Source organism: Somniosus microcephalus, chromosome 7 (genome assembly GCF_052327205.1).
Source record: "Somniosus microcephalus isolate GS21.2 chromosome 7, FLI_Smic_1.0, whole genome shotgun sequence".
NCBI lineage: Eukaryota > Metazoa > Chordata > Chondrichthyes > Squaliformes > Somniosidae > Somniosus > Somniosus microcephalus.
Genome location: NC_140993.1, coordinates 107,472,660 through 107,485,181, shown reverse-complemented (window position 1 = coordinate 107,485,181; position 12,522 = coordinate 107,472,660). Strand labels below are relative to the sequence as shown.

Below are 12,522 nucleotides of genomic sequence, written 5' to 3'. Positions count from 1 at the left end.
AGATTGGCAGCTCCTTATCAATCCCCATAAATTGAGGTGTCAGCCGTGTCTCAGTGGTAGCCCTCTCGCCACTGATTCCGAAGGTTGTGGTTTCATGTCGCACTCCCGAGACTTAGGCACATAATCTAGGTTGGTACTTCAGTGCAGTACAGAAGGAGTGCTGCATTGTCGGAATGCCGGCTTTTGGATGAGGCGTGAAACTGAGGTGCCATCGCCCCTCTCAAGTGGACGGAAAAGAACCTGTAGCACTATTCGAAGAGGAGTTCTCCCACTGTACTTGCCAATATCTATACCTCAATCAACATCAGTAAAACAGATTATCTGGTTATTATCTCATTGCTGCCTGTGGGACCTTGCTGTGCCCAAGTTGGCTGCCGCCTCTCATACATTACAACAGTGATTACACTTCAAAAACAAAGTATTTCATTGGTTGTAAAGCACTTGGGGAATTCTGAGGTCCTGAAAAATGCTTTATAAATGTAGTCATACAAGTCTTTATTTCTTTCATTCTCTTGGATATAGACCAGCAAGACGTGACTAATGATTGTCTTTAATTCTGTTTTATGCTTTCTTTAATTCGGTTTTATGCTTTTTTTTTATAAAAGACGCCACTTCTTAATTTTTTTATTTATTCATTCACGGGATATGGGTGTCACTGGCAAGACCAGCATTTATTGTCCATCCGTAAATCCCCATGAGAAGGTGGTTGTGAGCTGCCTTCTTAAACTGCTGCGGTCCATGTGGTGGGGAACCAAGGGTCTCATGAGAGTGAGGAACTTCACGTAATTAATACAAGTAGAAAAAAAGTACAAGAGATACTAATGGGACTAAAAAGCTGACAAATCCCCTGGACCTGACGGCCTACATCCTAGGGTTCTAAAAGAGGTGGCTGAAGAGATAGTGGATGCATTGGTTTTGATCTTCCAAAATTCCCTAGATTCTAGAATGGTCCCACCGGATTGGAAGGTCGCAAATGTAACACAACTATTCAAGAAAGGAGGGAAGAGAAAAAACAGGGAACTACAGGCCAGTTAGCCTGACATGGGAAAATGCTGGAAATCATTGTTAAGGAAGTGGTATCAGGGTACCTGTACTCGGAAAATTATAACATGATTAGGTAGAGTCAACATGGTTTTATGAAAGGGAAATCGTGTTTGACAAATTTATTAGGATTTTTTGAGGATGTAACTAGCAGGGTAGCTAAAGAGGAACCAGTGGATGTAGGATATTTGGATTTGAAAAGGCAGTTGACAAGGTGCCACATAAAAGGTTATTACACAAGATTAGGGCTCATGGGGTTAGGGGTAATATAGTAGCATGGATAGAGGATTGGTTACGGACAGAAAACAGAGAGTAGGGATAAACAGATCTTTTTCAGGTCGGCAGGCTGTAACTAGTGGGGTGCCGCAAGGATCAGTGTTGGGGCCTCAGCTATTTACAATCTATATTAATGATCCAGATGAAGGGACCGAGTGTAATGTATCCAAGTTTGCTGAAGATACAAAGCTAGGTGGGACAGCAACCTGTGAGGAGAACAAAGAGTCTGCAAAGGGATATAGACAGACTAAGTGAGTGGGGAAATGTGAGCTTATTCACTTTGGCAGGAAGAATAGAAAAACAGAATATTTTTTAAATGGTGAGAAACTTTCAAATGTTGGTGTTCATAGAGATTTGGGTGTCCTCATGCAAGAAACACAGAAAGCTAGCATGCAGGTACAGCAAGCAACAAGGACGGCAAATGGCATGTTGGCTTTTATTGCAAGGGGGTTGGAGTATAAGAGTAAGGAAGTCTTGCTACAATTGTACAGGGCCTTGGTGAGACCACACCTGGAGTATTGTGCAGTTTTGGTCTCCTTATCTAAGGAAGGATATAGCTGACTTGGAGGCGGTGCAATGAAGGTTCACTAGATTGATTCTTGGAATGAGAGGGCTGTCCTATGATGAGCGATTGTGTAGAATGGGCCTATGCTCTGGAGTTTAGAAGAATGAGAGGTGATCTCATTGAAACATACAAAATTCTGAAGAGGATTGACAGGGTAGATGCTGAGAGGTTGTTTCCCCTGGCTGGAGTGTCTCGAACTAGGGGGCATAGTCTCAGGATAAGAGGTATGCCATTTAATACTGAGATGAGGAGGAATTTCTTCACTCAGACGGTTGAGAATCTTTGGAATTATCTGCCCCAGAGGGCTGTGCTAGCTGAGTCTTTGAGAAATTCCCTGGACTCTGGAGAGGTCCCAGCGGATTGGAAAACTGCAAATGTAACACCCCTATTTAAGAAAGGAGGGAGACAGAAAGCAGGAAACTATAGACCAGTTAGCCTAACATCTGTCGTTGGGAAAATGCTGGAGTCCTTCATTAAGGAAGCAGTAGCAGGGCATTTGGAAAATCATAATGCAGTCCAGCAGAATCAGCATGGTTTTATGAAAGGGAAATCATGTTTAACAAATTTGCTGGAGATCTTTGAGGATGTAACGAGCAGGGTGGATAAGGGTGAGCCAGTGGATGTGGTGTATTTGGATTTCCAGGAGGCATTCAATAAGGTGCCACATAAAAGGTTACTGCATAAGATAAGAGCTCACAGAGTTGGGGGTAATATATTAGCATGGATAGAGAATTGGCTAACTAACAGAAAGCAGAGTGTCGGGATAAATGGGTCATTTTCCGGTTGGCAAACGGTAACAAGTGGGGTGCCACAGGGATCGGTGCTGGGGCCTCAACTATTTACAATCTATATTAATGACTTGGATGAAGGGACCGAGTGTAATGTAGCCAAGTTTGCGGATGATACAAAGACGGGTGGGAAAGCAAGTTATGCAGAGGACTCAAAGAATCTGCAAAGGGATACAGACAGGCTAAGTGAGTGGGCAAACATTTGGAAGATGGAGTATAATGTGGGAAATTGCGAGGTTATCCACTTTGACAGGAAAAATAAAAAAGTTAAATTATTTAAATGGAGAGAGATTACAAAATGCTACAGTTCAGAGGGACCTGGGGGTCCTTGTGCATGAAATACAAAAAGTTAGCATGCAGGTACAGCAAGTAATCAAAACGACAAATGGAATAAGAACATAAGAAATAGGAGCGGGAGTAGGCCAATCGGCCCCTCGAGCCTGCTCCGCCATTCAATAAGATCATGGCTGATCTGATCCTAACCGCCAATCTACTATCACAGAACCATCTCCTGAATCTAACAGAATTAGACACACGAAATAGGAGCAGGATCAGGCTACACGGCCCCTGGGCCCGCTCCGCTACCCACAGAGCCATGTCCGATCCGAACCTAGGCTCATGTCCAAATTCCTGCCCGCTCCCCGTAACCATTAATTCCCTTTACTTCTAGGAAACTGTCAATTTCTGTTTTAAATTTATCTAATGATGTAGCTTCTGCAGCTTTTTGGGGCAGCATATTCCATGGACCTACCACCCTCTGAGTGAAGTAGTTCCTCCTCATCTCAGTTTTGAAAGAGCAGCCCCTTATTCTAAGTCTATGCCCCCTAGTTCTAGTTTCACCCATCATCGGGAACATCCTCCCCGCATCCACCCGATCCAACCCCTTCACAATCTTATATGTTTCAATGAGATCGCCTCTCATTCTTTTGAACTCCAATGAATAAAGTCCCAATCTACTCAACCTCTCCTCATATGTCCATCCCCTCATCCCCGGGATTAACCAAGTGAACCTTCTTTGTACTGACTCGAGAGCAAGTATGTCTTTTCTTAAGTATGGACACCAAAACTGTATGCCGTATTCCAGGTGCGGTCTCACCAATACCTTGTACAACTGAAGCAATACCTCCCTATTTTTATATTCTATCCCCCTAGCAATGAAAGCCAACATTCCATTGGCCTTCTTAATCACTTGCTGCACCTGCATACTAACCTTTTGAGTTTCGTGCACCAGGACCCCCAGATCCCTTTGTACTTCAGTACTTTCCAGTTTCTTGCCATTGAGATAATAACTTGCTCTACGATTTTTCCTGCCAAACTGCATAACCTCACACTTTCTAGTATTGTATTCCATTTACTTAGCCTGTCTATGTCCCCTTGCAGGTTTTTTATGTCCTCCTCACTCACTACTTTCCCTCCCATCTTGGTATCATCTGCAAACTTTGATACGTTACACTTGGTCCCCTCCTCCAAATCGTTAATATAGATTGTAAAGAGTTGGGGACCCAGCACCGACCCCTGCGGAAAACCACTAGTTACTGATTGCCAGTTTGAGAATGAACCATTTATCCCAACTCTCTGCCTTCTGTTAGATAACCAATCCTCTATCCATGCCAGAATATTACCCCCAATCCCGTGATTTTTTATCTTAAGCAATAATCTTTTGCGTGGCACCTTGAAAAATGCCTTTTGGAAGTCTAAATACACTACGTCCACTGGTTCCCCTTTATCCACCCTATATGTTACTTCCTCAAAGAACTCCAGCAAATTTGTCAAACATGACTTCCCCTTCATAAAACCATGCTGACTTTGTCCTATTAAATTATTATCCAAATGTCCTGTTACTGTCTCCTTAATAATGGACTCCAAAATTTTACCTACCACAGATGTTAGGCTAACCGGTCTATAGTTTCTAGCCTTCTGTCTACTGCCCTTTTTAAATAAGGGTGTTACATTAGCAGTTTTCCAGTCTGCCGGGACCTTTGCTGAGTCCAGGGAGTTTTGGAAAATTATTACCAATGCATCCACAATCCCTACCGCCACTTCCCTCAAGACCCTAGGATGTAAGCCATCAGGTCCAGGTGATTTATCCGCCTTGAGTCCCATTATTTTACCGAGTACCACTTCCTTAGTGATTTTGATCGTGTTTAGCTCCTCCCCCCCCTATAGCCCCCTGTTTGTCCAGTGTTGGGATATTCTTAGTGTCCTCTACTGTAAAGACTGATACAAAATATTCATAGTGTTTTTGCCATCTCCATATTTCCCACCATTAATTTCCCGGTCTCATCCTCTAAGGGACCAACATTTACTTTAGCCACCCTTTTTCTTTTTATATAACTATAAAAACTCTTACTATCTGTTTTTATATTTTTTGCTAATATACTTTCATAATCTATCTTCCCTTTCTTAATCAATCTTTTTGTTATTTTTTGCTGTCTTTTAAAGTTTTCCCAATCCTCTATCCTCCCACTAGATTTGGCTACCTTATATGCCCTTGTTTTTAGTCGAATACTATCCTTAATTTCTTTACTTAGCCACGGATGGCTGTCTTTTCTTTTACACCCTTTTCTTCTCAGTGGAATATATATTTTTTGGAAGTTGTAAAATAACTCCTTAAATGTACACCACTGATCATGTATCGTCTTACCCTTTAATCTATTTTCCCAATCCACTCTACTCAATTCCGCTCTCATACCTTCATAGTCTCCTTTATTCAAGCTTAGCACGCTTGTTTGAGATCCAACCTTCTCACCCTCCAATTGAATATGGAATTCAACCATGTTATGGTCACTCATTCCAAGGGGATCCTTTACTAGGACATTTTTAATTAATCCTGTCTCGTTACACAGGACCAGATCTAAGGTTGCTTGCCCACTGGTCGGTTCAGTTACATACTGCTCAAGAAACCCATCCCTAATACACTCAATGAACTCATCCTCAAGGCAGCCCTGCCCAATTTGATTTGTCCAATTAATATGATAGTTAAAATCCCCCATAATTATAGATGCTCCCTTATTACAAGCCTCAACTATTTCCTGATTGATACTCCATCCAACAGAGTTGCAACTGTTCGGAGGCCTATAGACTACGCCCACTAGTGTTTTTTTCCCCTTATTATTCCTTACCTCCACCCAAACTGTTTCATTATCCTGATCTTTTGACCCAATATCATTTCTCCATATTACAGTGATTCCTTCCTTTATTAACATAGCAAGCCCACCTCCTTCCTTCCTGCCTGTCCTTCCTGATCGTTAAATAACCTGGTATGTTTAATTCCCAGGCATTGTCACCCTGCAGCCATGTTTCTGTAATGGCCACAAGATCATACCCATATGTAGTTATTTGTGCCATTAACTCGTATTTTGTTACGAATGCTACGTGCATTCAGATAGAGAACTTTCAAATATGTTTTGTGACACTTAGTTCCTGCTTTTGCCCTTTTTATTACTTTACCTTTTACTCCATACCTTCTGCCCCTTCCTGACACGCTCTGGTTTTCAATTTCCCCACTGCTACCCAAGTCTATGACCTTCTCTGTTGTCATTTTTATTATTTGCTCTCTAGGAACCTCCCACCCACTAGTTAGTTTAAAGCCCTCTCTACAGCCCTAGTTATATGATCCGCCAGGACTCTAGTCCCAGCACTGGCCAAGTGAAGCCCGTCCCAACGGAACAGCTCCCTCCTGCCCCAGTACTGGTGCCAGTGTCCCAGGAAACAAAACCCATTTCTCCCACACCAGTCTTTGAGCCACGCATTTAACTCTCTAATTTTATTTATCCTAGCCAAATTCGCTCGTGGCTCAGGTAATAATCCAGAGATTACCCTTGAGGTTCTGTTTTTTAATTTGACCCCTAGCTGCTCATACTCCTTTAATAGAACCGGCTTCCTAGTCCTATCTACGTCGTTTGTACCAACATGGACCACAACAACTGGATCCACCCCCTCCCACGGCAAGTTTCTTTCCAGCCCAGAGGAGATGTCTGTAACCCTGGCACCGGGTAGGCAACACAACCTTCGGGACTCTCGCTCTCGGCTGCAGAGAACTCTATCTATCCCCCGAATAATACTATCCCCTACCACTACAACATTTCTATTTACTCCCCCCTCTTGAATGGCCCCCCGTTCCACGGTGCTGTGGCCAGGTTGCTCATCCTCCCTGCAGTCCCTGCTCCCGTCCCCACAGGGAGTAAGAACCTAGAACCTGTTGGACAAGAGCAAGGGCTGCGGCTCCTCCAGCTCTACCTCCTGGATCCCCGTACCTGCCTCACTCGCAGTCACACCGTCCTGTCCCTGACCATGGGCTACATCTGAATTAATTAACTTCATAGGTATGACCACCTCCTGATACACAAATGTTGGCCTTTATTTCAAGGGGGTTGGAGTATAAAAGCAGGGAAGTCCTGCTACAACTGTACAGGGTATTGGTGACACCACACCTTGAGTACTGCGTACAGTTTTGGTCTCCTTATTTAAGGAAGGATATGCTTGCATTGGAGGCAGTTCAGAGACGATTCACACAGTTGATTCCTGAGATGAGGGGGTTGACTTATGAAGAAAGGTTGGGCCTATACTCATTGGAATTTAGAAGAATGAGAGGTGATCTTATTGAAACATATAAGATACTGAGGGGGCTCAACAAGGTAGATGCAGAGAGGATGTTTCCCCTCGTGGGGAAATCTAGAACTCGGGGGCATAGTTTCAGAATACAGGGTCGCCCTTTTAGAACCGAGATGAGGAGGAATTTCTTCTCAGAGGGTCGTAAATCTGGAATTCTCTGCTCCAGAGTGCCGTGGAGGCTGGGTCATTAAATACATTTGAGGTGGAAAGAGACAGATTTTTACAAGATAAGGGAGTGAAGGGTTATGGGGAGTGGGCAAGGAAGTGGCTTTGTGCCCAAGATCAGCCATGATCTTATTGAATGGCGGAGCAGACTCAAGGGGCCGCATGGCCTACTCATGCTCTTATTTATGTTCTTATGGTGTAGGTACTCCCAGTGATGTTAGGCAGGGAGTCCCAGGATCTTGACCGAGCAACGATGAAGGAACTTGCTCACTGGTAGGTTTTCCATCTGTTCCCTTGAGATTTGTTGCTGCTTTCAATATTATATTTCAGTCAGTCAATCAGATGTAAGTGTGACACATATTCTGAATATGCACACACTAAATGCAAGACTCACTATGTATACAGACACTGTAATTTATTTTTCCCCAGTTCAAAATTTCTCCCCATCTCTCCTGGACAGCCTTCAGTACCTGACCCAAATGGCCAATTTTCATGAGTAAGTATTGGCAAGCTGTTTAAAAGGTTATGGCATCACAGCAAAGACAACCCATTCCTCATCCAACATTAACACAAGCACACAGAATACCCAGAATAATGATCAAGAACAGGAAACCTTGTTGATTTTCTGCTCCTTAATTCAAGGTACTGAGGCATAACTGTAGTATTTCTACTGCGGGCCCCTCTGAGATCAACTAATTCAGCACACCAGAGATTGAGCCTAGGATCTTCCAGGCTTAGGTGAATCAGTTACATGTTTCTTTTATCAACTGAGCTAGTCCGGAATATGCTCCAGAATAATGCACATTTCAGTGCCAAGCTACTGTGATACAAAATAATAGTGTTCTCATCTTTCCCACTCCCATCTTTGAATTACATTTGCAAGATAGAACTGAGTAAACTGTATCAGTGACAACATAGAGCTAAAAAAAGAAAAAATTGCTGATTCGGCGTATTAGCTCAAATAAATTTCTTATCAATAAAAAAAATGCTGACTGCGATAACATTCATCTCACCTGAAGAATGCAGTACTTGATTTAATATATATGTAAATGAAAGATTTGTCAGTGTACATGTCGATTCATAATAAACTACAGCTAGTTTGCCATCTTCTTGGCTGGTAACTGTGCAATTATAAGCAAAACTGGAAGATCACAGGTAGTGGTATTATGAATCCACCATCAAAAGATGGATGTAGCAGCATTACACAATCAGTATGCCACATTCCCTGTCTTAGCTTTCGGGCTACAGCACACTCACTGACAAAGACAGGATAAACGGCCCGTGTCTCCCTGCAGTCAGATAGCTCTGAAATTGCCACCTTGCTATGATGTGCACGGAAAGAGAGAGTCAGGGGATTTTAAACAAAGTAGAAAACGAGAAACATTGCAAAGAGTTAACACATTTATTTTAAAGCTAGTATTACAGTCCATAAAAGCACTTGGGTGTTTTAACCTATAAGTAAGATGAGTTTACAAATTGGGAAAAATAGGTTTAACATGGCTTTCTAACTTTTTTTGTTCACAACAAATTTAGGTCATTTAATGGTCCAATAAGGTGAAATGAGGTAGAAAGAAATGTTGATGGAGTAGATAAAACAGCAGAACGTCACATACATCAAGACTCATTTCACAATGTCCTGAGATTGATCATATGCAGTGTGTCCTGAGACTATGCATCAATATATATCTTCTGTCCCAATATTGCCTAAATGTACACATGTACACATGTTATGTTGACTAATTTTAACACTGGGAATATAAACTGATGGAATTCTTGGAAAAAATACACCTTCTCATTACAGGGTTACTGAAGCGACAAATTGAAGAATCGATCTTTAAGTAATCAGTTTATATGACCTTTAAATCCCACCATACCTTTACATTATCAGTTCTGCTCTATTACACTGTACATATGAAACAATGTATAATAATCCCATGTGGTGATTTACAATGAATTTAGGATAAAGGTGCAATGAGAAAAAGCAAGAAACTCTTGATGTCTTTAATTAACAGCAGTGCAGCAAAGCTGGTGTGAGATCAAACATAGGGGCAATTTTTTTTTTAAAAACCATAGGGCCAAATCTTGCTGGAGTGGGGAATCTCGCAGCATGCTCCGTTAGTTAGTCTTTTTCTGGCATCCTTCAGTTTGAATATGATTTGCACCGTAACTTGCTGGATCTGCAAGGATAACATGGCATCTGGAACCTTAATGAACGACAGGAACAATAGTGCACCTCCTTAACCAATGAGATTTAAGGAATAAGATAGAAACAGAGGAACTCTTATACGAATGTATATAATTGCCTTTAAATCTATATTCTTTTGCTGTATGTAAATAGCGCGGTCTCTAAAGGGTTAAGACCGAACGCAATGATGTCATCACGTGGGTCACGTGACGTTCCCAACGGTGGGAAATGTGATGACGTCGGACTGAGGGGCCTCCCCTTCTCAGTCCTCGTGGAGCCAGCATTAAGTAAGCACCTGTTGATTTGTTCTCCTGCGTTTTTGTTTGTTACTTCCATCAGTTTGCATTAAACAGCGTTTTGGTTAGCTGATTGACTCGCTCTCAGTATTTTCGTCAGGAATTTACCAATTCCTACAGGTCTGAATTTTAATACTATGGCAGGTTGGGAGCGGTTGGGAAATCCAGGAGAACAGATTTCCCTGCAGGCCCTGCCTAATTTAATGTCAGGGCCAGATTTGCATTTGAAACCTCCGTTTCCCACCCACACCCAGCCAGTTGGAGAGGCTGGCTGGTTGCAGGTGGGTAGGCCTGCGGCACTGGGCCGCAGAGAGGGAGGGAGGGAGGGAGTAATCGCATGGGGGCCAGAGGAGCATTGCACAGGGGCCTGAGGCTGATCAGGGAGCCAGAGGAGGATCGCGTGGAGGCCGGAGCTGATCTGGGGGCCGGAAGAACATCGCGTGGAGGCCAAGGACTGATGGCGGTCCGGGGCCTTATCGGGGGACCGGAAGCAGATCACATGGGTGCTAGGGGATCATCGCGGGGGTGCCGGAGGAGCACTGAGGGGCTGGAGGAGGATCACGTGGGGGCCTGAGAAGCATCAGCAGGCCGGAGTAGGATCGTGTGGAGGGCCGGAGGAGGATCGATCGGGGGCTGGGGGCGGGCAGACGACATTGGGTAGGTCGGAGGAGCATCGGTGGGGGGGGTGGGAAATTCGGAGGGCGTGTTGGGGGAGGGGGGGGGAAATCGGAGGCTTCGTGGGGGGCATGGGGTCTCCGATTTCGAGGGGTGGGTTAGGCAGGGATGTGGGATCCAGGAAGTAAGTGTGAAGGCACTTACCTCCTGGATCCTGCAGTCCTCGCCTTCCATTAGCTGGCGGCTTTCTGGAGGCCTACAAAACCCAACCAGCCAGAGTTAAATTTAAAATGGTGGTTAAATCTGAGACCTTGTTTAATAATTAAATGGGCGTCCCGCCTCCTGGGAGCGGGTTGGCTGCCACCCCGCCCATCTCGCCTCTGTTAAAACCGGAAGTGGGCACGTTGGAGGCTGGTTCTGGTCCTGATTCTGATTTTTAACACTTACTTCCAACTGACCCCCAACCCACCCATTTTTTGCGGTTAAAGTTACCCCCAAAAGATAGGGAAACAAAAATTGGATTAAGAGAGAGAGAGAGAGGGAGAAAGATACAGAAAGGAAAAGTAAGCAAAAAATTGAAATTTTAAGTTTTTTGAAATCTCGAAGAATCGTTTACTACATGCAGGAATGAGACTCAACAGTTTAATTTGTTCCCTGGGACGGACAGATTGATTGGCATTGCATTGACAATTATCATGTTGTTTAAAGGGTACTTTTGCTGTTAATTATGAGCCCCATCTTGCTGCAGTGAGTTTAATGCGTTAATAATGTGCAAATCCAGCAAGTTCTTAAAAATAACGGGGAAGCCAAGGGCGAGATGCCATTTGGGCGAGATAAATCGACCAGCATGTTCTGGAGATTCGCAACTCACAGCATATCTCTTCTTCCCCTGAACTAGCTGGCCAATTTGCACATTAATAATGGTGTGCGCCATGAACTTGTTGTTATTTTTCCAGGAAGATTTGGCCCATAATTTCAGTGTTCAGTTAGAGTAGTAGTTCTCCAACAACAACAACTTTATTTATATAGCACCTTTAACATCGTAAAACGTCCCAAGGCGCTGCACAGGAGTATTACAAGACAAAAATTTGACACCGAGCCACATAAGGAGAAATTAGGGCAGACTTTGTCAAAGAGGTAGTTTTTAAGGAGCAACTTAAAGGAGGAAAGAGAGGTAGAGAGGCAGAGGTTTAGGGAGGGAATTCCAGAGCTTAGGGGCGAGGCAACAGAAGGCATGGCCACCAATAGTTGAGCGATTATATGGCCACCAATAGTTGAGCGATTATAATCAGGGATTCTCAAGAGGGCAGAGTTAGAGGAGTGTAGATATCTCGGGTGGGGCTAGAGGAGATTAGAGAGATAGGGATGGGCGAGTGTTGTTGTTGTTGATCAAATTTAGAAGATATAGATTAGATTTTATGAAGTATTTGGAATTTGGAAGGTTATGATGCAAGAAAAAAAGTTGCAGAAAGGTTGTATTTAGATCAGAGTAACAGTACAGAAATGTAAAGTGTACTCAACAGTTAACCAACATTGTATGTTTTGATGTCCAGAGAAAAGTACAGTACTGTCATTTGATTTGGCACGGTTAGCTAAATGGTCAAAAGAAAACAATGTCAAAGGATGGCTCGCTGTGAGGTATCTAGAAAGGAAACCATAGCATCACAAAGAGAAAAGGAATGATCCAATGCCACTGCCAGTCTGCTACCCAAGAACCTGATGCAAATGTAATCCAAAATACAGATTTAATATCGGGAGAATACAATTAGCACTGTGAACTGACTGTGAACTTATCCATGTCAAATAAGCACCATAATCTTAGGACATCAAATGTTACAAAGTGACGCTTAGCTAACCCGATGTTGTTACATGTATAATGATGATGTACATTCATGCTATTAAGATCCCTTAGACTTTGCCAATTCATATCAATTAATTTGACCATAAGCATTGATGACATACTTTAGGATGGTATGG

General features: G+C 43.2%; 1 protein-coding gene across 1 annotated transcript in view; it reads right to left on the bottom strand.

Moving 5' to 3' along the window:
• Positions 1-12,522, bottom strand: part of trappc9 (trafficking protein particle complex subunit 9) — a 1,276,086-nt gene that overhangs the window by 680,644 nt on the left and 582,920 nt on the right. The gene's annotated exons all lie outside the window — the stretch shown is intronic.